The sequence below is a fragment of the Pezoporus occidentalis genome, unplaced genomic scaffold, assembly GCF_034315485.1.
Source record: "Pezoporus occidentalis ecotype Australia unplaced genomic scaffold, CSIRO_AGI_Poc_V1 ctg12, whole genome shotgun sequence".
Classification (NCBI taxonomy): domain Eukaryota; kingdom Metazoa; phylum Chordata; class Aves; order Psittaciformes; family Psittacidae; genus Pezoporus; species Pezoporus occidentalis.
Window position 1 is genome coordinate 1,317,811 of NW_026912994.1, and position 22,262 is coordinate 1,340,072.

The 22,262-nt window shown below is 37.6% G+C and overlaps 1 protein-coding gene across 2 annotated transcripts in view; it reads right to left on the reverse strand.

The window, feature by feature from the left end:
* THSD7B (thrombospondin type 1 domain containing 7B) overlaps window positions 1-22,262 on the reverse strand; it is a 288,594-nt gene that overhangs the window by 258,351 nt on the left and 7,981 nt on the right. The gene's annotated exons all lie outside the window — the stretch shown is intronic.

Consider the following 22,262-nt stretch of genomic DNA (forward strand, 5'->3'; position numbering starts at 1 on the left):
CTGAAAGACTGGATTTTGCAGCCTGCCTTCTACTCACACAGCTGCATGAAACAAGCAGTGAGCATCTTTGAAAAATGCATTTGTGAGACTGGGCTGTTACAAAACTAGGATTTTAATAAAAAAAATTTAAAGTCACTGCATCTTAAGCACAAATTTTGTTTGGTTTACGGAATAAAGGTAGCACAAATATTCTGAAATACATAACTACACAGCTTTCAATTCCTAGGTACTGAAACGCTTTGGGTCATAAAAGGCACTTTTGGAAAATGCTAGTAAAGGCTTCCCCAGGACAGCAGTTATAGCACACCGGGCATCCCGCTTTGCCTGACAAGGGGACACTTTGAGTAAAAAACTGCTAACAGATGGCAATGTTTTACTTTATAAGACTGATTCCAATAATAGAGAATGCAAATTTTGTCTCTTCATTTCTGCTGATGCAAATCCATCAGAAACCCTGATATACAAAAGAAGTCCACTTCTTGTAATAATTGAAGCGACTGCTCAAAAATTTGACACAGACATAACAAGTGTTATCTAGGCTTCATCAAACCTCAATCAGATTTGCTCAAAGAATTAGCAATACTTATACTCACGCTGCTACTCTCCTATAAACAAACACATATGAGATTCAGGAAAAGAGAAAGTTTATATTACACCAATGTATATTATTCTCCATGAAGATTATATGAACTGCTCTAAAGGTATATAACATGCGGAGTTAATCAGCCCACATGTGTGAGCATAGTATCATATTGGGTTTTTTTAATATGTGTTTTAAATGGTAACTACATTTATGCGTGTATTCTATGACATGGGATACAGAAATAAAAAAATCTTAGTTACAGTAGTGCTACACATCAGTCAAAATTTACTAACTAGTATTTTCTGACAATTCAGTCAGTTTCAATTATTTATTATTCAGTGTCAAACAGATGCTTTTCACTTTTTTCTAAGATCGTATTTTTCCTGTCTTGTCAATAGGATGTCATATATGCTATTCAATTTACATAATGTGTAGGCTCTCCTGAATCATCAGAATAAGCTGAAGTAGTAGGGAATTGACTTACATGAATATCAATGACTCCTGTTTTTCATTCTGGGTGACATCCTTATGGAAGCCAAAGTATGCCCGACTCCAAAAAGGAGTAGGAGAGAAAGGTAAAAGGAAGAACACTGCAATAGGAGAAACATCTGGCAATCTGCAAAACAGCAAGGAAATTATACTACAAGAGGGGATTTTCCTTGGAACACACGCGTATGTACGTGCTCACCAGTGCTGTATCAAGCAAGAGGGTTCCCTAAAGACAATTTAATTTGGACCACTGCACACCTCTGCTGATCAGCAAAGGAATGATATCCCAGGTCTAAACAGCTGTAAAGAAGAACAGACTAACACAGCCATAGCAACAGAAAATAAAACTAGTTTAAAAACCAGCTTGCCAAAGGATCTGGTATGCAATAGCTGAAACAGGTGATTTGGCCCAAAAAGGCGTCCCTTCAATCATCACTAACACCCAGCTATAGTTACGCCGGTGATCACCATAGTAAAAGCCAAGGAAGTAAAAGTTACTTTTTCAATAACTTCTCTGAATGATATACCAAACCACATCATTCTTGCCCAAAATCTATTATATGAAATATATGTGGGCACAGAAATGACAAGTTAAATCATTCTGGTAGAAAATATATACATATATAGATAATGTTTCTTCCAAATTTATCAAGAAATAATTTCTTTACATAATGGTTAAAAAAAAATGCAGTTATCCATGCTTAAGTGTAAAACAATACTAGACATAAACATATCTTCACTGGCAATGAGAGTGTGTTCCACTTTTCTGCACAACACATTACTGACAATACCCAGAGAAAACCTTTATAATGTTCTGTTTCTTGTTTCATGAATTTTTACGGCTAATGTGTTCTCAGTCAAGAATAATGTAGTGATTAGAACAGAGCTCAGTAAGAATATCTGGCAATGTAATACCTATAGAATTTAATGAATTTCTCTCAGACTAGAAGAAAATTATTGATCACCAATTTTTTTCAAGCTTTCGATCAATTTTTACATCATTTAGCATAAAGTTTCTAGAATTAATTCATGAGAAGGTACAGATAACAAGCTTTGAAGGTAACAACATATTGATTTGTGCGACTTTCTATGCTAATTTTAGGATTTGATCACAGCTAATTTAATTTGACTACTGCTTTTTTACTTTTAGATAGCTATAAAAAAAATTGAAGATGAAGATTCCCTTTGACAATAACTTCAGAAGACTTCATCAGAAAATAAAATTAGAAAACTTGTGGGGTTTTGTACTCAGTTGTTCACAGACACTTAATGCATGAAGACACACACACCAGCTTGTTTAGTGAGAAAAATATTACCTGGGAAAATCTGACAAGAAAGGAAGCAAGAAAATCTCTGTAGCTACCTTTTGATTAAGAGTCTCCACTTACAGTATAATTTGAAAAAACTCATCAGTAAAAAATGCAAGTTATTTTAGTAGTATTTAACATTATCTCATGTCAAATCATTTCGTGTGTTAAGCATCTTGTGCCAAATTAATGCAATTTCTACACTTATAAATAGGCTGAAACATGATTTTACACATTTGATCTTTCACATGCCTTTGCACTACTGTATTTCCTGCAACACTGAAGTACTGGACAAGCCTCTTGAACAGAGATTTCTAAAAGCACAATTCCTGATCTAAGGTAATAAGTGTTTGGCAGCAAAATTAAATAAAATCTAGAAACCATCTGTTTTAGAAACTTTCATGATTAATTTTTGGAAGTTGTTCTAAAAATGAGGTTATTTTTGGCATAGCATTTATTTATAAGACGTATCACTAGCAATCTTGCACTTTTCATACCGGGTTTATAACTACATTTTCCAGTTATCCATCTGGGCCCTTTTCAATTCAGTGGTTTAATTAAAACTCAATGGTATTATCAATCTGTTGCATTTTTCATTTTGATGGTTATTACATTTATAGTACAGCAGGAGTACAAATTAGAGTAAGAAGATAAATTTCATCTTAAAATTTCATTTCTGTATCTTTAGTAACTTTCATTGTCATAATATTTTCTAGCTCATTCATGTTTATGAAACAGTTTTAATGATCTATCTTTTATTATTACAATAAGGAGAAACAGAAAAAATATCTTTCAATAGCTTTACACATCCCACAGGGTATCTTTCATTATTCATTCCATAAATCTGGTCAACAGATGGGCATTACACAGCAAGGATGAGAAAAGGTCCATAGCAGAGTTGATATTAAGATTTTTCTTTTCACCTCTTAAACATGTAATTTGGCAATAAATAGCCAAGTACATATCAGAGACAGAACCAGAGAGATGTAGGAAAAAAATAACCAATTCCCCAAAGAAGAGTATGGTGAAATGAAAATGGCTAAGTTGCAAGTTGCAACTAGTGTCAATTAATATTGAGGAAGAGCACAGGGCATGTCTTCAAACTGCCTCAACAGTCCTGCAGGACTCCAGCTTTAGGCTGCAGCATCCAAATGAGTCTGAAATTTCAGGTCACCATTTTGGCTTAGGTCTTTACTAGTGGGGATTATTTCTATAAAATAATAATAAAATGTAGCATTATAATAAATAATAACTTTATTTTTTAGTGGTATATAACAACAAAACCAGCACACACTCGATTTGCTTACAATTGGAAAGTTAATCAGAGCAAGCTTTATATGGTGAAAAGGAAGAGGGTGAAAAAATAAAAACTACAGCTCTCAAGTAAACTTCCCAGAAAAGTGGAAAAAACAGCCTCAGCTACTCTTTCAACTCTCCTTATCACTACTACAGAAAGAGAGACAGGACCCGGACTACACAGTTGCCCATGTATGCTGCAATCAAAGTTTTCAAAGCTTTGCATGGCTTACAGCACTTCAAGAAACACAAAAGCCAGTCTCACACTGGTGCTGCCTGTTTTTCTAACAATTTCATCTTTCATCTTTTTATAGCAGTAAAATCCCTACAATTCTAATTATAATCAACAGAAGACATCCCTGTAGATGTCAAAAATTAAAGATCTCTATCAGGTCCCCCAGCCTGAGACTAAGACATTAAGGAGTCTATCGTTACCTTTCCCTAGGCTCTGTACAGCATTCCCAACACACTCACCAGTTCCTCGGGAGAGGTGATTTCACTTTTTATTTCCCACCTCCAAGTCTTGCAGCAGAGTTTCTACCATTCCAGAGCTGCTTGCCTGGCTCTGAAAATGGCAGAGCACTTAGAGCAACATTGTTAAAGACTTATTAAACCAAGTTTTAGAGCTGGTTTTGCTGCTTTTGATTGCTACCCGAGCTAAACAAACGGGGGGAAAAAGTCTCTGGTTCATATATTCAGTGCCACTGAATGCTTTGCATTTTCAGGAAGAAACACTGCAAATACTTCCTATAGAGATAGCAAAACAAGGTTAACTCTGGCAGACATTAATAAAAGTACAGGGAAAACCTTATTTTTATTAAATGGCAAGCAGATATGTTAGCAAAAATGTTATTTTTTTTCTCAAAATCAGAAAAAATATTTGCTATATATTTTATAGCAACTATTATTGTAAAGCAAGGAGAACTCTAACATTCAAATATTTAAACTGGAAGAAGCTATATCAATGGAATAAATAGATACACATAACTATAATGGGGAAGTGTCAACACAAATTTGATAAAAAACACCACACTTCAAAAACAGTCTTTGAAGGAGCCGGAAACCCCACAGATAAGAGTGTAGCTACTGACTACATAAAGCAGGACATTACCAAATTCCCTGACTTAAGATTGCACACAGCAGCAACCTGGGAGCAAATCTTCCTTTAATCAGAGAAGACAAAGCCATAACTACATGCAATTAGTAACATGCTCCGCAATTAGTAACATTTCAAAAAGAGATCTTGGAGTCATTTGAAGAGCGGTCTGAAAACACAGAACATTCAGTTCTGATGAGAGAGACACCAGGATATCAGGAAATACCAGAGCCTAAAGCATCCCTGGGCAGGGGATGGTATGTGGGATACTGCACTCCCATTTGGAAGACTGCACATAGTCCTAGTCCCCATTTCAGAAAAGGATAATAAAATCAGGAAAAGTCCAGAGAAGGCTAACAAGTATTACTAAGGCTTTCTTTCAAAAAGGGATGACAGAAGTACAAATTGTTTCACATAGTAACTTAGATTCATGGCAGAAAGTCCATCGGGGCTATTAAGGTTATTATCGCTAAAGTGCAGGCACCATCTTCAGCTCAGGGCTTCCTAAAGCTTCAAACTGTCAGAAGTGGAAGAAGACGCAAGAAAGTGTCTATATTTGCCCTTTTAGTACACAGTTTTCCCAGGCAGCTAACACAGCCAGTGCTGGGGACAAGGACAGCCTCAGTGGGACTACAGGACTGCTCTCTGCTGCTACTACTCTCTTGGGTCTTACTCATAGAAAGGGGAAATCAAGGTTTGCACAAGGTCAGTAAGAAACATAAATTTATTCTCACACTCATCATCTTCTGGCCTTACACCAACAAAGAAGCTACCACGAAGCATTTATTTGATTAATGTTTTCCAGCAATCAACCTGTCCATTGGGACATCATTTATTAGAAGCTGTGTCTGGATTTGTGGTGCTCTATTTTTTTCGTACAAACTTCTCATAGAGTCAGTGGGAAACTCCTGCTGACTCAAACCCTGGCTCACAGCCACTGTTTCCACTAAAAGAAGTGGTTCTACAGCTCAAAAGAGGAATAATTATTTGCCTGCTTGGTCAAATAAGATTACAGATTGGGTGCTGATCTTGGTTACTGATGAAGAGCAAACAACAACACAGTAAACCCTGATAGGCATCAGGAAAAAAAATCATGAAGTGCAAAAACCAGTCTGTATAATAACAAAAAATGTCATCTATAATGGCTTTATGTCTGAGGATTGATATCTGGCTTTTCCTTTTACTGTCAGCAGAGGGTTCCTTTGGCTAAATAATTATAACACCACTAATTAAAAAAAAAAAAAGTTAGGTAACACTGTTTTAAAAAAAAAACATATGCAACTACTAATTTTGCAGCTGATCAGTTTTGACACACCTGGCTATCAAAATGTTAAGCCTGCTATGAAAAGCCTATAGTTAGCTCAAAGAAGCCTACGTAGTTGACATTCCCAGTAACGATTCTGAAAGTACCTAGGCATTACTTACCATACCCATCACCCTCTGCCAACACGCACAAAAGACACATCTTACTCCACACACACAAGTGTCACTCACTCCAGCCAAGTCACATACATTTCACTTGGAAAAAATGCTAAAAAAAAAAAAAAAAAAGGAATTAATATAAAACTTACACATAACTACTGCTGGGCCTTAAGAGTGGGAGAACTAACTAGTTATCTTTCTGAACGAGATATCTGGAGGCACAAAAAGGGCCCAGCACTCAACTTGCATTAACTTTTGATATGAGTCAGACACCCAATTATCCTTTGTGCTACTGAAAAAATCCACCCTCTCTAATTCTTGCATTTCCATAAGAATTGACATCTATTGAAACATCATTAGGTATGCAGTCAAAACAACATAACATTTCAAATAATTACTGTTAGTCATAGTTAATTGTCTGCAAGCTATTTCTTTAAAAATTCAATAATTGCAGTCAATATTTCAGATATCTCTTCCATGTATTTTCGGTTTGCAAGTTTTCTGAAAAAGCATCAGCTATTGGTATTTGCATCAGAAAGAATAAAATGAAACGACAAGATAGCAGTAACCTATTCTTTGAGTAGTGCTGACTTAACCACAAAATTATAAATAAGTACCTAGCAATTCAAAACATATTTACTATACTACTTAAAAGGGGGATGTCTTCACTCTTGAGACAGTTTTGAGCCCAGATCAAATAGAAGAAAATTTTTACCAGAGATGTAAATGATCACCACAAAGTACTTAAGGAAAAAGCTAGAAAGACACACAAGCTTGTGAAAAAAGATCACAGAAATACAAAAAAATACAAAATATAAAATGGTAAATAATAATAAAAATTAATATAGATTAGCCTCTAGAATTTATTAAAAAATATAAAGAAAAGTGTAAGAATGCTAAGAATAATACGAGGTCTCAAGAATATTATGAGCTCAAGGAATCATGCCAACAATATGATTAACTGCCACATGGGTTCTACTGAAATCTTCATTAGACAACCTCATCCCCATCCCTCTCGGACATTGAGTGACACACTCCTTGGCCTGAACTGAATGTTTTAGCTTTACTGTGCACCTGAAGGATACCCGTGTGGCCAGCACATGTACAGACAAAAAAGTACTTCTCACAAGTACCTGGTCTGGTGCCCATCTCCAGACCAGCACAAACACACATTTCTACCCTCACTTCTGTTGTGGTCATTTTTCGCACAGTCTTGTTAATGCACAATGTGCAGCATCGGCTAAATACTCTTAGAATTTAGGTACCACGCTTCCCACCATCAATGACTTCAAACACAGAAGCATGCTGCGCTTGCATGTGAAGGTAAAAGGAAAAGAAGAAAAAAATAAAAGGTAAATTAGCAACAGATCCAAAACCTGCAAAGAATATGTTTAATATGCCAGCAATATAAACTGATACCCACACTTTGGCTTCAAACAGAATGAGAGACCGGAGATGTGGCCTGTCAGATTATGCCAACTGAACCAAACAAAATACAAAAAAATGTATCTGTGTGATCCATCACTCTGAAATTGCTGTAGACAAACTATTTACCCAGAGGAAACCAGCTATGGACTTGAATTAATATTTCTTCATTTTTTAAATGAAGATAGCATATCCTCTCTAAAGGCGAGGTATAATAAAGGAAAAACTGCAAGTGTTTTCTCATCTATTCTTGTGTCCTTTCTCTAAAGGGAAAGGCCACTTAGCAAATAACAGAAATGGATGGAACCACAAAGTGAATGGAGATAAGTGGGGAGATGCACAGCCATGCCTGTATCATGCTGCTTGGTAAACTAAATTTTGAGTAAGAAAGTCTTGTTTCCTCAAGGTAATCCCATGGCTAAGGTTTAATATCATCTCCAGAAAAAGCAGTTCCGCAAATGACGAGCATGACCATCAGTCAGATCAAACAGCAACCAGGGAACTACTCAGACACTTTTGAAACAAAGAAGGAAGTCATCTTGAAAAGAATTTTAAAAAATAAAAGAAAATAAAAAAGGTATGCATTTCTTCTTTCTTAGAGCAAAGGGGGGGAAGTAGTTGGAAGAGAGCAGCAGTGATCTCACCCCAGGGCGGCAGATATGACAGGCAGATGGGTGCACACAGGCGCAGCACCCACATGTCCTGCACCGCGCAGGGTGGAGGTATAGCTTCATGTGTAAGTGGTGAGGATGCTTTTGGGGAGGAGGAGGAGGAGGATTAGAAACTTCTGGAGATTAGATCTAGAAAGATGTTTATAAATTTATACTAAGCATCTTGTACTGTAGCTCATCTGAATGTAGTCTACTGACTGCTGACTAATTATGTTCCATTAATAAATCAAGGAAGAGCTTTGATCCTGATATGATTTATATTAGATTATTGGAGCAAATTCTCACTGCAGCAAGCAGGTGCCATAGATTTCCCTGTCTGGCCTTATGAAAAACTGAGAAACTTAATACAGTCCACATTTTACTCTCAAACATCACTAATTTAGCCACTTGAAGGAAATTACTGATGGGTTCAAGAACTGCCCTGGGAGAAAAGAATCTTCCATGATTTTAGAGGGAGTAAAACCCCTTTACTTGATAAAAATAAATCCAAGTTGACTTTAAGTAACCTTGAACACTCTAAAATTACATAAAAGGCCACTATGTTTTGGGGCAGCTAATGAGTTTTAATTGAAAGTTTATTACTTCTTCAGTTAAAAATACATTAGAATGACAGAGACCTGAAAAAACTATTTAACTACAGATACACTGTACTAGCTCAGACTGTTAATTCAACTGTTTTTCTCCCAGAGTAGACAGGCACTCACAACAGCACAGAAGACAATCAGCAGGCCACAAAGCAGGAGGACACTTGCTACCGCAGCAGCAGTTAGCATCTCACAATCTGTTCTATTAGATTTTATTTTTCTGCTGCAAATTCTGGTTTTTTGCAATTTCTCTAGGCCTGGGTAAACTACATACCATGCACCAGTGTTTAACTGTCTGCAGACTGTTCCTCATAAACAGCATTTCTTGCCAAAACTATGAACTTAGAGTAAATGGAAAAAAAAAAAAACAATCTAAGGAAAGAAGGGTGACAATTACATTCCTTTTTATTGATGACCCTGAACACAGTAACATGCTGACAAACATCCTTCGTCCCACACTGTCATAGCCCTCAGCACAGCATGTCCTACACGACCACTAACCTTCATTTTGCTGTTTTTCCTCTTTTCCCGACTGATGCAAAGGTTCAGAGGGACAAGGGGAGATCCAGGTGAGAGCAGGTAGGAAACAAGGCTTGGGTTAGCAGTACAGGGGCAAAAGAGAGAAAAGAGATCACAGCTCTTAGATACCCTCACTCTTCGTTTCTTTAGAAGTACCAAAAAACTAGATGGTTTCATTAAAATTAGGAAAACTTGGGATGGCCAATTATATTATTATCACTTAGCAATATCCTTCAAGAGAGCCACTAAAGGCTTTTAAGACTGAACTCTTTCTGGAAACAAGATTTGCAAAGTAGTCTGTATGCTTGAGATGGTGGAGCCCAACCTGAATGGTGAGAAGTCAGCTGGCTAAAGATATTCCCTGGAGGGTAAATGTATTTATTCCTTTTATGGCCTTCCTGCTGTATGTTAAATATATGAGCTTTTTACGCTCCATTGTATTTTCAGCATTTGGCTCAGAAAACCACAGTTATGGCATAAAATGAAAAAAAATCACATAAAGTCAAAAAGCATAAAAAGAGATTTAACTGTCTCCTTTTAATTTCTCTTCCCCCCCTAGATAAAGCTGCTGAACAGCTCAGCTACTCTTTGGTGAGGCAGGGGGAAGCACACCTCCTACAACTACTGCACAGGTCCTGTGCTGTCACCAAACCCCAATCCAAACACATCGCAAACCCAGCGCTCAGAGACGGGGGCGGTGTCTGCTCCCTGCCCACCCCACCAATAACTCCACAGGCAACAGAGAAATAGGGCTTTTCCAGAGCCTTGATACTGCCTGTGCTGCTGCTGTCCATAAACGCCTATGTGAGTTCAGCACCAAAACCCCATCAGCTCTGTCTAATCTATCTTCAATAGGTGCAAAATGCTGAACCCTAACAGGCAACAGTATGGTAGTCAAAATTATTCCACTTTCAAGCTACCATGCACACACACAAAAAAAAAAAAGCTTTGACGAGGCCAGACAGGTTTGCCAAACAAAATCTCTGTCTAAAAATCTTCCAAATTACAAAAATAGCCCTACTTTATTTAGCCTTGGTTGTTCTCCTTCTCTCCAAAAGCTGAGAACTATAAATCTGTCCAGAACACAGCCCATTAACACAGTCTCTAACAACCTATACACCAATGGTACCAGACAGCTGTCACCAATGCACCTATATATATATATATATATTTGTATATTGATCTTGGAAAAAAACGGCAACATAGTACCTGTGGTTTTGGGTTTGGATCAGAAAACACAAGGCTAGAAGATAATTATTATGTTAAAAAAATACATATACAAGAGCTACACAGCAGATATTTAATCTATCATCCTGTCTGGTTTAAAACTGAAAGGAAATCAGTTGGCCTTATGCAAAAGACACCAATATGGGTTCCAATAAACCGAAGAGGAGAAGACGAAGGTCTAAAAATTAAGCTTTAGAAGTTTGTAATCTTCGAGACTAAAGTTCTTCCTTCCTTACTCTCACAACTTTATTCTAAGCAGCTATGACATTTGAAGCCTTAAGCCTACACCTGAAGCCATGCACATTTTAAGAAAATGCTTTCATATATATATATATATATATATATATATATATATATATATATAAAGTAGTATACAGCACACAGCATATATTTTAGGAAAAACCAGGACACGGTGTTGATATTTAATTTTAATGTCACTAAGCAACATTCTCTTTCAGAAAGCTTTTCAGAAGCGACTCCTGCTCTCTGACAGGAGGAGGTTGGTGGCATCAAAACTTGGAAAAGAAGTTTCAACTTCCAGAACTTCATTCTCCTCACCAGCTGCATACAGAATAATTTAATTCATGTCTGTTATACAAAAAATGCTGCTGCCCTCATTTCTGCACAGCATCACTAAAATGATGAAGCCATAAGATTTTACATTGAAAACATGATTTAAATTAGATAATGTACAACAGGAACCCAAAAGATTGGATTTCTTGTTTTTCCCTTCTCCTCGCATTGCATAAGGACCTCTCAGATCATGTTTGTTTTCTCTTGGTGTTGTATACAGTACAGTCCAGCTTTTGTTAAAGGATGCTAATCCTGGTGCCAAAGGTGCTCTTGGCAGCATGGACTGCCTGTGAATGAAGTTGAGCCAAGAGCATCTCAGGAGTACAATGCTAATGCAGTGAGGTTTTTACTACTGTAAAGCAAATACAAAGCAAGTCTGGGGCACATTTGAATGTTCCTGACTCTTATAATGTCATCCAGCAACACAGACGATGCCGTGAAATGCGCAGTCCTTAAGGTTCACAGAACAGATGGAGCCTTAGCCTTTACTGGAGACTCTGGTTACACAGCTTCTGCGTCTTAAATAATTTATATGATATGATCATATGGGAGCTTCAGTTGTGAAAACAGATGATGCTGAAAAAGTATCTCATCCAATCTGTTCACTTGCCATTGTTCAAAACCTGGGAAAGGTGAACAGGTCACCCAGCAGCCCACGGTGCTTAGTGGGACTTTCAGCACCAAATACTTGTTTATTACTGTTTATCGCATTATACACAACTCAGTGTAGGTCTGCAGTGCACCACATTTACTTTGGTTAATCAACTTGAACCCAATTTTGCTCTAAAACCAAGCAAATTATTTCCCTAAATTACAGTTCAGATGCTCTGCAGAAGAATATATCAGTTAGGCAATCACTGTACATGTTATAATACAAATATTTAAGTAAAAAATAGTAGCTTACTCTTAAAATAAAATATTTACTAACAGGTACCAGTGTTTCTGCAGGACTGGAGTGGTAAATAGGACCACTATTTTAAATACACTGAGAAGAAACTGCTGCGAGCAGCATCTGTGCTGACTCTCAGGCAGGCGATGTTGCACAGGGAAGCATGGTGCAGGGACACTCAAGGCTGTGGACACCATCAGCTTCAATGCCAGAGCAGAGCAACCACATAATGGCACACATTTACATTTACGCACAGCAGCAGACCAAGAAGATGCAAGCGAGGAAGCAGCACGAGTACATTACCAAGTCAGCCTCAGAAATACAAATAACATCCCATATTTAGTATGCCTTTTTAGACAGCTGGGGAAGTCTAAAAGCTCCCCAAAATCATTTAGGAGAAGCATATTGAAGTAAATCAGCCCCAGTTCAGCTTACTTTACTATTCCAGACTAAAAACTGTTTTATAAAAGCTGATTCATGAACAGACCAAATATTGCTGTTCTGGGATGCACAACAAAGAGCAGGGCAGATGGTCAGGGGTGGCTGCAGCTTCGTTCATCTGATTTTAATCCATCACCACAACCCTGTCAGAGCCCTCAGTCACGTGTGTTTCACTTACTCATTGGTTCAGTTCATGCAAGGCATCCAAAAAAAGCCCGCTGAACAAGATGCACAGCTCGTATTTACTATTCAACCCTGCCAGCATTCCTGTTTTTTTTAAACAAGCTTGGAGAAATAAATTTGCTTTTGGCTGAGAGGACCTCTGCCAGGTTTTCCACCCTAATGTGTTTTAATCGGATCGCCGCTAAAACTTTCCAGAAGACGGTATTTAATGAAAACAAACAGATGTACAACTGCCGAATGTCACTGGGAGATAGCTAACGTGTCATCACCACGTTTAAATAGCAAAACTAAAAAAACAAAATCAAGAGTTATGACAGGGAAAGATGGTTGCTATAGAAGTCCGGCTTCACAAACAGAATCTTCCCAGAAGAGAGGAGCTCCTACGCACAGACCAAGCAGGCGCCCATGTCAGCATCTGCGTTCATGTTCACCCACACAGCTCCCACATGTAGGCCGGTCTCAGCCCCCTTCCCACCCCATGGTGCCCTCCTGCCCTCCCACAGGTCATCCTCACCATACCAGCTGCAGGGCAGGTCACTTCTCAGCTCGTTCAACAGAAAACCCTTAAAACTAGGGAGAAAAAAAATACAGTTTCCATCACACCAAGCTATCTGAATCACGCAACCACATGGCCACAAAACCTGACCCGCTGAGGAGTGGGGCTACAGGTGGAAACCTCTACCCATGGGAGGACACAGCTCCATTTAGCAGCATTTCTGCAAGCCTACACTATAACCTCCTGCATACATACACATGCTTAAACAAGTTCCAAGGTATCAGCTGAGCCAGATTTTCCAGAGGATAATTCCACTCCCAGCAGGTGTACTTCTACAAATTAAAAGGAAGAGCTCCAAGAGGATAATTTGGGAAGATACACTGGGGATACAAAGAGACCATAGATGCCAGATCCCTTCACCCAGCTACATTCATGCTTCAAAATACCCACATCAACATTATGACTCCTTCTAAAAGTAAAGCTGAATAAAATGGTTTCTCACTCTACTTTCCATAAAAAAGCAAAGCAAAGACCCTGTCAAAACTTTCCTTACTCACTTAATGAAACTCTTACTGATTTTTCATTCTTGTGAATCATTGCCTTGGACGCATTTCTTTTAGCCACGGGTTCCCACATTTAATTGTATATGTGCTTAAGGGAAAATTTATCAATAGAGTCTCCAGAGATATATTAAAATGGTTTTATGAGAAAGTTATGAAATTTTGCATATGGCATTTACCAGTCTAGTTTAAAAAATAGAATAATGCACAACATTAACAATCAGCAGTTTCACATAACATCTTACACCACCTCCGTGCAGCTATCAGTACATAAAGACAACAGAAGTCAGACTGAATAGATTTATGATGACAGAGTAAAAACACCACAACAGAAATTTATTCAGATATATGGATCTTCAACATGTTAATAGCTACCTGAAGACAAGTACACCAGAGCACATGTATGTGTCCATAGGATGCAAGGACAGTTACTGGTACTAAAATTTATATTCAGGCCAGGCATGAAGCAACTGTTAAGATTTAAAAAAGAAAAAAATATCCATCAGCAATACATTAACAGTCAGCTTTGCCAATACCACCAAAGACATAAAAAGACGAATCTCTGATAATTTATTCTTGAGCTAAAATTTCCCAGCTGCTTTAATTTCTATTTACATTGGAAACAAAAATGAAATGGTACGGACCTTTTCATTCTCATTCATGAAAAATATGCTAATTTTACTAGACAATGGAAGAAAGAAATTTATCGGCTAATGGGCATCATGCAGGATACAGTAATTCAACTAACTACTAACCAAGTTCATACCTGAAAAATGAGATGCTCTTTTGCTTAAAAGTTAGTATTCTGCACTGTGATTAATATTGTCCAAATGACACTATCTGCAAGTAAAAAGGATTGGCTAGAATTGATTCCAGAAGACCTGAAATGAAGGATCTTTCACAAAGTATCTAAGCTTCTGGAAAGAAAAATGTGAAAACACCAGCACAAGGAGCAAAAAGGAGATTTTACAGAGATAGGCAGATTAAAAAAAAAATCATCTGTTGCTCGTGTCAATTTGGTCTTCTACTCCAAAGATGTTTAATAACTATAAAAGTTAAATTGGGATGAGAAAAGGTTAGGGAAATCTTTAAACCCTCACGAAATAACCAATACCAAAAATACTGAGATTAAAAGGAAGAACATTTATAAAAACCTACATGAAGCAAACATGAAAAGGTTGCTCAGCTGCGAGATAACTGAGTAATGTAACCTTTCAAAGCAGCAACAAAAAACGATTAGACTGTCCCTTGGATTGAAAATGATTGATTATTACTGCTAATATTGGAATTGAAGTTGACTATGATTTTTTTTTGTAATTGCTTTATTGAATGCCGCATAGCTTTATTTGGTAATATATTCAGAACATGGCAAGTTTACTATTTCTTTAGCTTCTGATACACTAAGACACACATATAGTTACAATATATTTATTCTAATGATATTGTATTAAATGGCATATCCTAAGGTTAGCTCTTGACCTTTCAGGTAAGGTCTATGGGGAACTTTCTGCCTGCAGAATCATCAAGCAGTTTTGAATACCAGCAACTTTCTATCATATGCACCTGTTCGCTGGTTTATTTCATAAACTGTATCAAAATACCTTAAATCTGATTTGAGCCCTGTGTGCTACAATAATTAAATCATTTTGAGGACTTTGCCAGCTGGCTTATCTATTACAAAAAAAAAAAAAAAAAAAAAAAATCAAGGCCAAGTGAATCACAGTGAAGAAGGTGAAAAAGCAAAACTCTTTTATATATACACATTAAAATTTTAAAATATCTACAGGCAAAACAGCGATTTTTTTCTATTTTTCACCTTTGTTTTTAGTCAGAAAAGCAGCCTTCAGTATTTAAATGTAACTGCATAGAATCTCATTTTCTCACCTGCTTCTCAATTTCTTTGATTTGTTATCCCCTAGTGTCACTCCCTGCTTTCTGGAGAGGGTCACTGCAAAGGTCAGTAGTCAATTAGCCATCAATAAATACCCAACATGAGAGTGAAAATTTTGGGCTGCCTGAACTCCCATTACTAAACCAAGAAACACGTTTGAAAGGTCATAACAGAAAGCATAGAGCACTTTAGAGCGTTCCAAACATAAATATAATGTTACCTGTAAAGCAGTAACTATGAAAAATATCAAAGCAGGTGCGTAATACCAAGCTTTATCACCTATTGCACGCGTATATTGACTTAACTGAGACACGCTCACTTATCTACAAAGCAAAACTTGGGTTTTAAGTACTGTACTTTGCAAGACCCTTAGGGCACAACAACATTACTGTCACCATTTACTCCAGCTTCCCGGTTTCTCATTTGATCCCTCTCCAGTCTTTTCAAAACATTGCAGTTATATTTCTGATTCTGCTACTACACCAGTGTCTTGGCTAGATGGCGACACAATTATACACCACTGACATATAAATACACTCAAAAAATAACGTAACATGTAAGCAACATATTTAACACTTGCATCTCAGTACAAGGATATACTTGGGGCTGTTTTAGGGGAGTGGCACACATTTTCATGCTTGCAGCCAATTCCAGAAGTAAGGTTTTCTTGGCACTTTGCAGAGGAATGCAGAAGATCGAGAATTGATATTTCCTTAAGGGAAAAGTGTGATTAATACTAGTTAAAGTTTGGATAACCCCTTATTATTGGATTTCTACAACTTCAAAACCAATAATCATCAGCTACCTGTTAAGAACAGACACAACTTCGCATGTTACCAGCTTACCACTGACAGTGAATAAAGGGAAATCTGGGAATACATATGTGCAGAATCAAGAATTTTCACATTATCAATGGTTTAAATCAAGATACAACTATACTTGGATTATGAAATATTTAATGCTAGATGAAAAATAGATATATTGAATTAATACCAAAAATATTGAAAGCTTAGATAAATTACTTATTCTAGTCATACAGCATACATATTTAACACACAGAGCTGCAAACAATTTATTGAAATTCTGCTTGAATACAGCGTTACTTTATTAATACAAGGAAAAATATTAAGGGAGTGACAAAAACTTTAAATGAGCACTACCTTGTGTGCACCATATTTAATAAAAGAGCTTCTAAAAAGTTCATGGTGTTTTATCATTACAGCCCCTTTTTAGTCCTTGTCTGTAAAAACCCAAATTTTGTGTTCTCTCCAGGCAGCTGCTTTTGAACCATACAGCTAATACACATCAGAATTTATTAAATATATAGAAATAACTTCTATAACCAGTGACTCCATCTTGAAGATTTTCAATAGCTAGAAGAAAAGTGTTTCTTTTGCTTAAAAGTAATTGCTCAAAAGCAATTGATACTTATCAATTTAACTAATGGGTCAAAAGACCTTAAAGATTTCAGAAATACTGAATTCATTTTTGGCAGCAGCACTTCCAGACTTGTGAAATTTAAGGTTATGAGTGTCATACTGTAAAGAAGTAAAATGTGCCTCACACATAGGTGGATATTTTTAAAGTATTGATATGTGAATGTCTTTGGATCTCAGGGGTGATAGAATAAACCCAAGAGGACACCAATTAGTGAAGAAGTTCAGGTGATAACCCAGTAAACACCAGATATCCCCTCACTTTACATTTAATCACATGGCTGGCACCACCAGCCACATTTTATACTTCTGTTAACCTATTCAACATGTCAATAAAGTCCTAATAAAGACTTACTAAAGTACCTACATTATACATTTAATTTTTTAAGTATATTGAAAATGTAATGCTTTAAATGTCAGGATTTTTCAGCAAGTCATACGGTGTGAACTATTATTGCAAATAAAGCGTAGGAACATTTCTAAAGTTACTGTTGACTATGCCAGGGAATATGAATGCTTTCATTACCACTCCATTCTGTACAGGGTATAAACATAACTCTGAATTTGTTCACAGTTACTTAGGCTGTGCTGGTGGCATCAGCCCCTTCTCAAAGTCTTCTGCTGAAAGCCTGACAGCACTGCTTTATAAAGAGACACAAAGAGCTTTTAAAATCCAATCCTGTGAAATACAGGGGGGTGGTAAATACACATCAATGAGTGGTCAAAACCAAGCAGCAAATATACTGGCTTAAGATAAATAACATAGGTTTACTGGTACTTTCTCCAGGAACAGTTGGGTACCAAGGCAAGCAAGCTGCACCACAGCAATGATGTGGGCTCCACATTTGAGGCGTTGGGCTGGCTCCTCTTTGAACATATGCCCTTTCAAGTGAAATTAATCACTCTCTTTATCACTCCTGCAGCATCTGGAGCCATCATCATTACCCAACTGCTGAGAAAGAAATGAAACCACTAATCGCACGGGGAGTAGGGCTTAGTGTTCAGAGAAGGAAAGTTTTTATTAAGTTCTCATTTGAAAAGTGATTTTTCATGGTTAGCCCTCCAGGACATGCCACACAAAAGGTGGATATACCTCGGCAACTGTCTACAACTCCTCACCCAACATATAGAATCAATATACTTAGAGCTACTACAATGAGGTTCCAACATGCTTTTCCAAATTTAGCTCTATAATCCTGAATCACAGTTATACTCAAGTATGACATGGAGACACATTTAACTGCAAACTTTAAAAAATCTCTGGAAAAAGGTACTGCAGAAGTTTACGAAGCAGTAGACACTGGGCAGCATAATCAACAGTAAGGATCAGATACTGCCTCTAGATGCACACACCACACTCCTAATGATCTCAGCATGAATCCCCTATGCAAACTGAAGCTCATATATTCAAAACTACTATATTAAGTGGGAATTTCATCATATCTATCCAGCAGCTGAGGTTGATTAAAATAAACCATATGAACGCTATGTCAGTAATCTGGACTACCAGAAATCTGGATTACCAGAAATATGGATTACCCCATCCCTTTCAACATCTCCATTTCACTTTCCTGGCTTTTACTCATCAATTCTTTTGAAAAGAAGAAAGAATACAAAGGAACTATGTTTTTCTTTCTGAAAAGAAAAAAAAGAGTAAGTTGATGACAGCAGGACTATTTGCATAAATACCAAAGTGGAAAAAATTAAATCTAGGGAAATATGGGTATCAGTGGACAGACTACCCAAAACTCATGGCCCTAGAAAAAGTCAGCTGCATTATCTGCATAGTGAGAGCAACAGGATGCATCTTAGAGATTTCTCATCTTGTGCATTTTCACCCATAATAATTGTACTCTACACAAGAGCTGACTGAGGTGATTACCCCTATATACTGAAATCGTTAAGCAGGGAAGTGAAACTTATTCTAATTTATGATATAATTATTAAGAAAAAAAAAATCCTGCAGGGTTCTGAATAAGGGCAGTGGAATAATTAAATCTAGTACTCCACTGAAACAGGATGAAAATGTGATCATCCATTTTTAATGCTCCATCTATACGTAACAACAGAAATCTTTCCAACAGCTGCATTCAATTAAAAAATATTAACCCTAAGGAAGAAGTACAAAAACATGCTCATCTGTTTTTCTTGCCACTCACTGTGCTTCTTTTGTGAGTGAAATATGGGTAACAATACAATCCAACAAAGTTGAATGAAAAGTACTACAATTCTAATAATATGTTACCTTCTTTTTTTTTTTTAATGAACAATTTAAGAAACCACTTTTGCAGATTTTCCCCTGTGACCCGCAGCTCTGTTCCCATAGTAACTATTGAGGAAAGAAACGGATAAGGCACCTAACTTATACTTTTCCCAATATCAACAAAAAACAGGAAAAAAAGCACCTTATTCTCAAAAACCATTATTCTCAGGAAGGGAAGAGGGCCATTAAAAGATTACTGTGAATCTCCTGTGTAATCTAGTTTAAACCACCACCTACTGAACATCTGATGTCGGTTAGACAAAGATATTTGTTAAAGCATGTAATCTTTGTGGAAAAGAACTATTGAAACATTTTTGCAAGCCCAACAATAACAAAATTACCAGGCACATAACAAAATTACCAGGCACATGCTATAAAAGCTTCATCTGAACTCAGCAAGCACCACCATCAGTTTACAGCTGTGCTGCTGCACAGTACTCATCACCACTGCGGAGCTGGTACTCTACATATTATCTACAAGCACATAAAGCGTTAACATTAACATATGTTTCAGTGTCATTTCAGTTCCTCCTTTGCTTGCCTTTTTAATTTTACTGATACTGCTTGCTGTAGTGCATTTTTCCAGGAAAAAATAAGGAACCCAGTGATTGCTTCTTTAAGCAGTGCCACCAAGAACGTTTCACTGGTCTCTTCAAGTCCCAGTGGGAAACCAGAGCTGGTAAGAACATACCAAGTTTTACAGAGAAAAACAGCACAAGTTTAAGCATTTCTGAATCTCAGATTACGCTTTCTAAACTTATCCAGGAACAATCCTGGTGTCTCTGACACTAAATGGCATTCTCTGTACCAGCCGGTTAGGTTCTTCAGCTATGCCCCACATGCTGAGCTATTAGCCCTGTAGATTAAGGATAAATCCAGAAGCTACAGTGGACAGGACCCAGGTAAGCATGCAATGGGCTGCTCTAGCCTGTTTATCCAACACAGCACCAGACCTCAAGAACCTGAAGGAAAGGCAAGGCTGGAAAATGAGCTTCCTGCGCACAAAAGATTCTTCAGGAGAGAGATTGAGCTCTTCTCATGTATCTTTGTCTCGTTCTCTTATCTGTATTTACTGCCTGAGGATACAAGTTATACACCAACTGTGACACACCCACCTAAATATTACCTGCACAACCACTGCAGAAGGTTATAAAGGAAGGCAACAGATGCACCTCCACAACTACAAGACAAGTGGAATTCAGCTCTTGAGAAAACAAGACCAGATGAGGATATCATATCAAAACTGAAATGAAAAGGGTGAGGTAAAGAGCCAGAACCATAGAAAATAAAATTTACACGTGCGTGAAACAGAAAGGTGAAAATGTGGATAGGAATGGGTAAGGAATAATGAGGAGAGAAACGCAAATATTTAGCAATCTGAAACTGCACTCCAGTCTAAGGAAAAATGAGATTAGCTTTAAGGCCACTCTCAAATCTTCTCAAATTATATCAGCCAGCATATCAAGTTTTGCTGCTAATGAAATTTTGCAAAACAACTTCTTTTAAAATTACAATTACTGTTGTTTTAAAAAGTTTTCCAGGAATAAAAGCAAAATTTATACTGTCTCAAAAAATATTCTTTATAAATAACTGAGACAAAATTAGAACTAAAGAACTATTTTTTATATTTAAATAACTTTTTGTAATGGCTAGTTAATGAAACTTTAACAACAGCTTAAAACCAACTAAACTACTTCAAATTAAACTCTTTATTACATAATATAAAAAAAAAATCACCATCTACATGATTGAGATATTTTAAGCCAGCCACTTAAATTAAAATCATAAAATATCAGTGAGTGAAATCTCATCTGAATCTGACATAATTCTGAGGAGTGATAGTAAGAAAAGATTTAATGTGACAAACCAGTTCAAAGAGAATACATTTACTAACACGAGTCCAGAATACCTCAGTATCCTTAATTCACAAATACCTTAGGAACAACCACCAAAAGAAGAGTTACTTAAAGAACAGTCTGGCTCAAGTACAAAGCTGGGAACTACAGAGCAGTCAGTCTCACCTCTGTGCCTGGCAAAATCTTGGAGCAGATTCTCCTGGAAGGCATGCTAAGGCACATGGAAAACAACAAGGTGCTTGGTGACAGCCAGCATGGCTTCACTAAGGGGAAATCCTGCCTGACCAATTTGGTGGCCTTCTATGATGGGGCTACAGAACTGATGGACAGGGGGAGAGCAGTTGATGTCATCTACCTGGACTTGTGCAAAGCATTCGACACTGCCCCACATGACATCCTTGTCTCTAAATTGGAGAGACATCAATTTGATAGGTGGACCACTCCATGAATAAAGAACTGGCTGGACGGCCCCATGCAAAGAGTTGTGGTCAATGGCTCAATGTCCAGCTGGAGACCAGTAACAAGCGGTGTCCCTCAGGGATCGGTGTTGGGACCAGTCTTGTTCAACATCTTTGTCACTGACATGGACAGTGGGATTGAGTGCGCCCTCAGCAAGTTTGCCGATGACACCAAGCTGTGTGGTTCAGTTGATACGCTGGAGGGAAGGAATGCCATCCAGAGGGACCTTGACATGCTTGTAAGGTGGGCTGATGCCAACCTTATCACATTTGAACAAGCCAAGTGCAAGGTTCTGCACCTGGGTCATGGCAATACCAGGCACAGCTACAGGTTGGGCAGAAAAGAGATTCAGAGCAGCCCTGCAGAGAAGGACTTGGGGGTTCTGGTTGATGAGAAAATGAACATGAGGAGGCAGTGTGCACTCACAGCCCAGAAAGCCAACCATATCCTGGGCTGCATCAAAAGGAGCGTGACCAGCAGGTCCAAGGAGGTGATCCTGCCCCTTTTCTCTGCTCTTGTGAGACCTCACCTGGAGTATTGTGTGCAGTTCTGGTGTCCTCAACTTAAAAAGGACATGGAACTGTTGGAACAAGTCC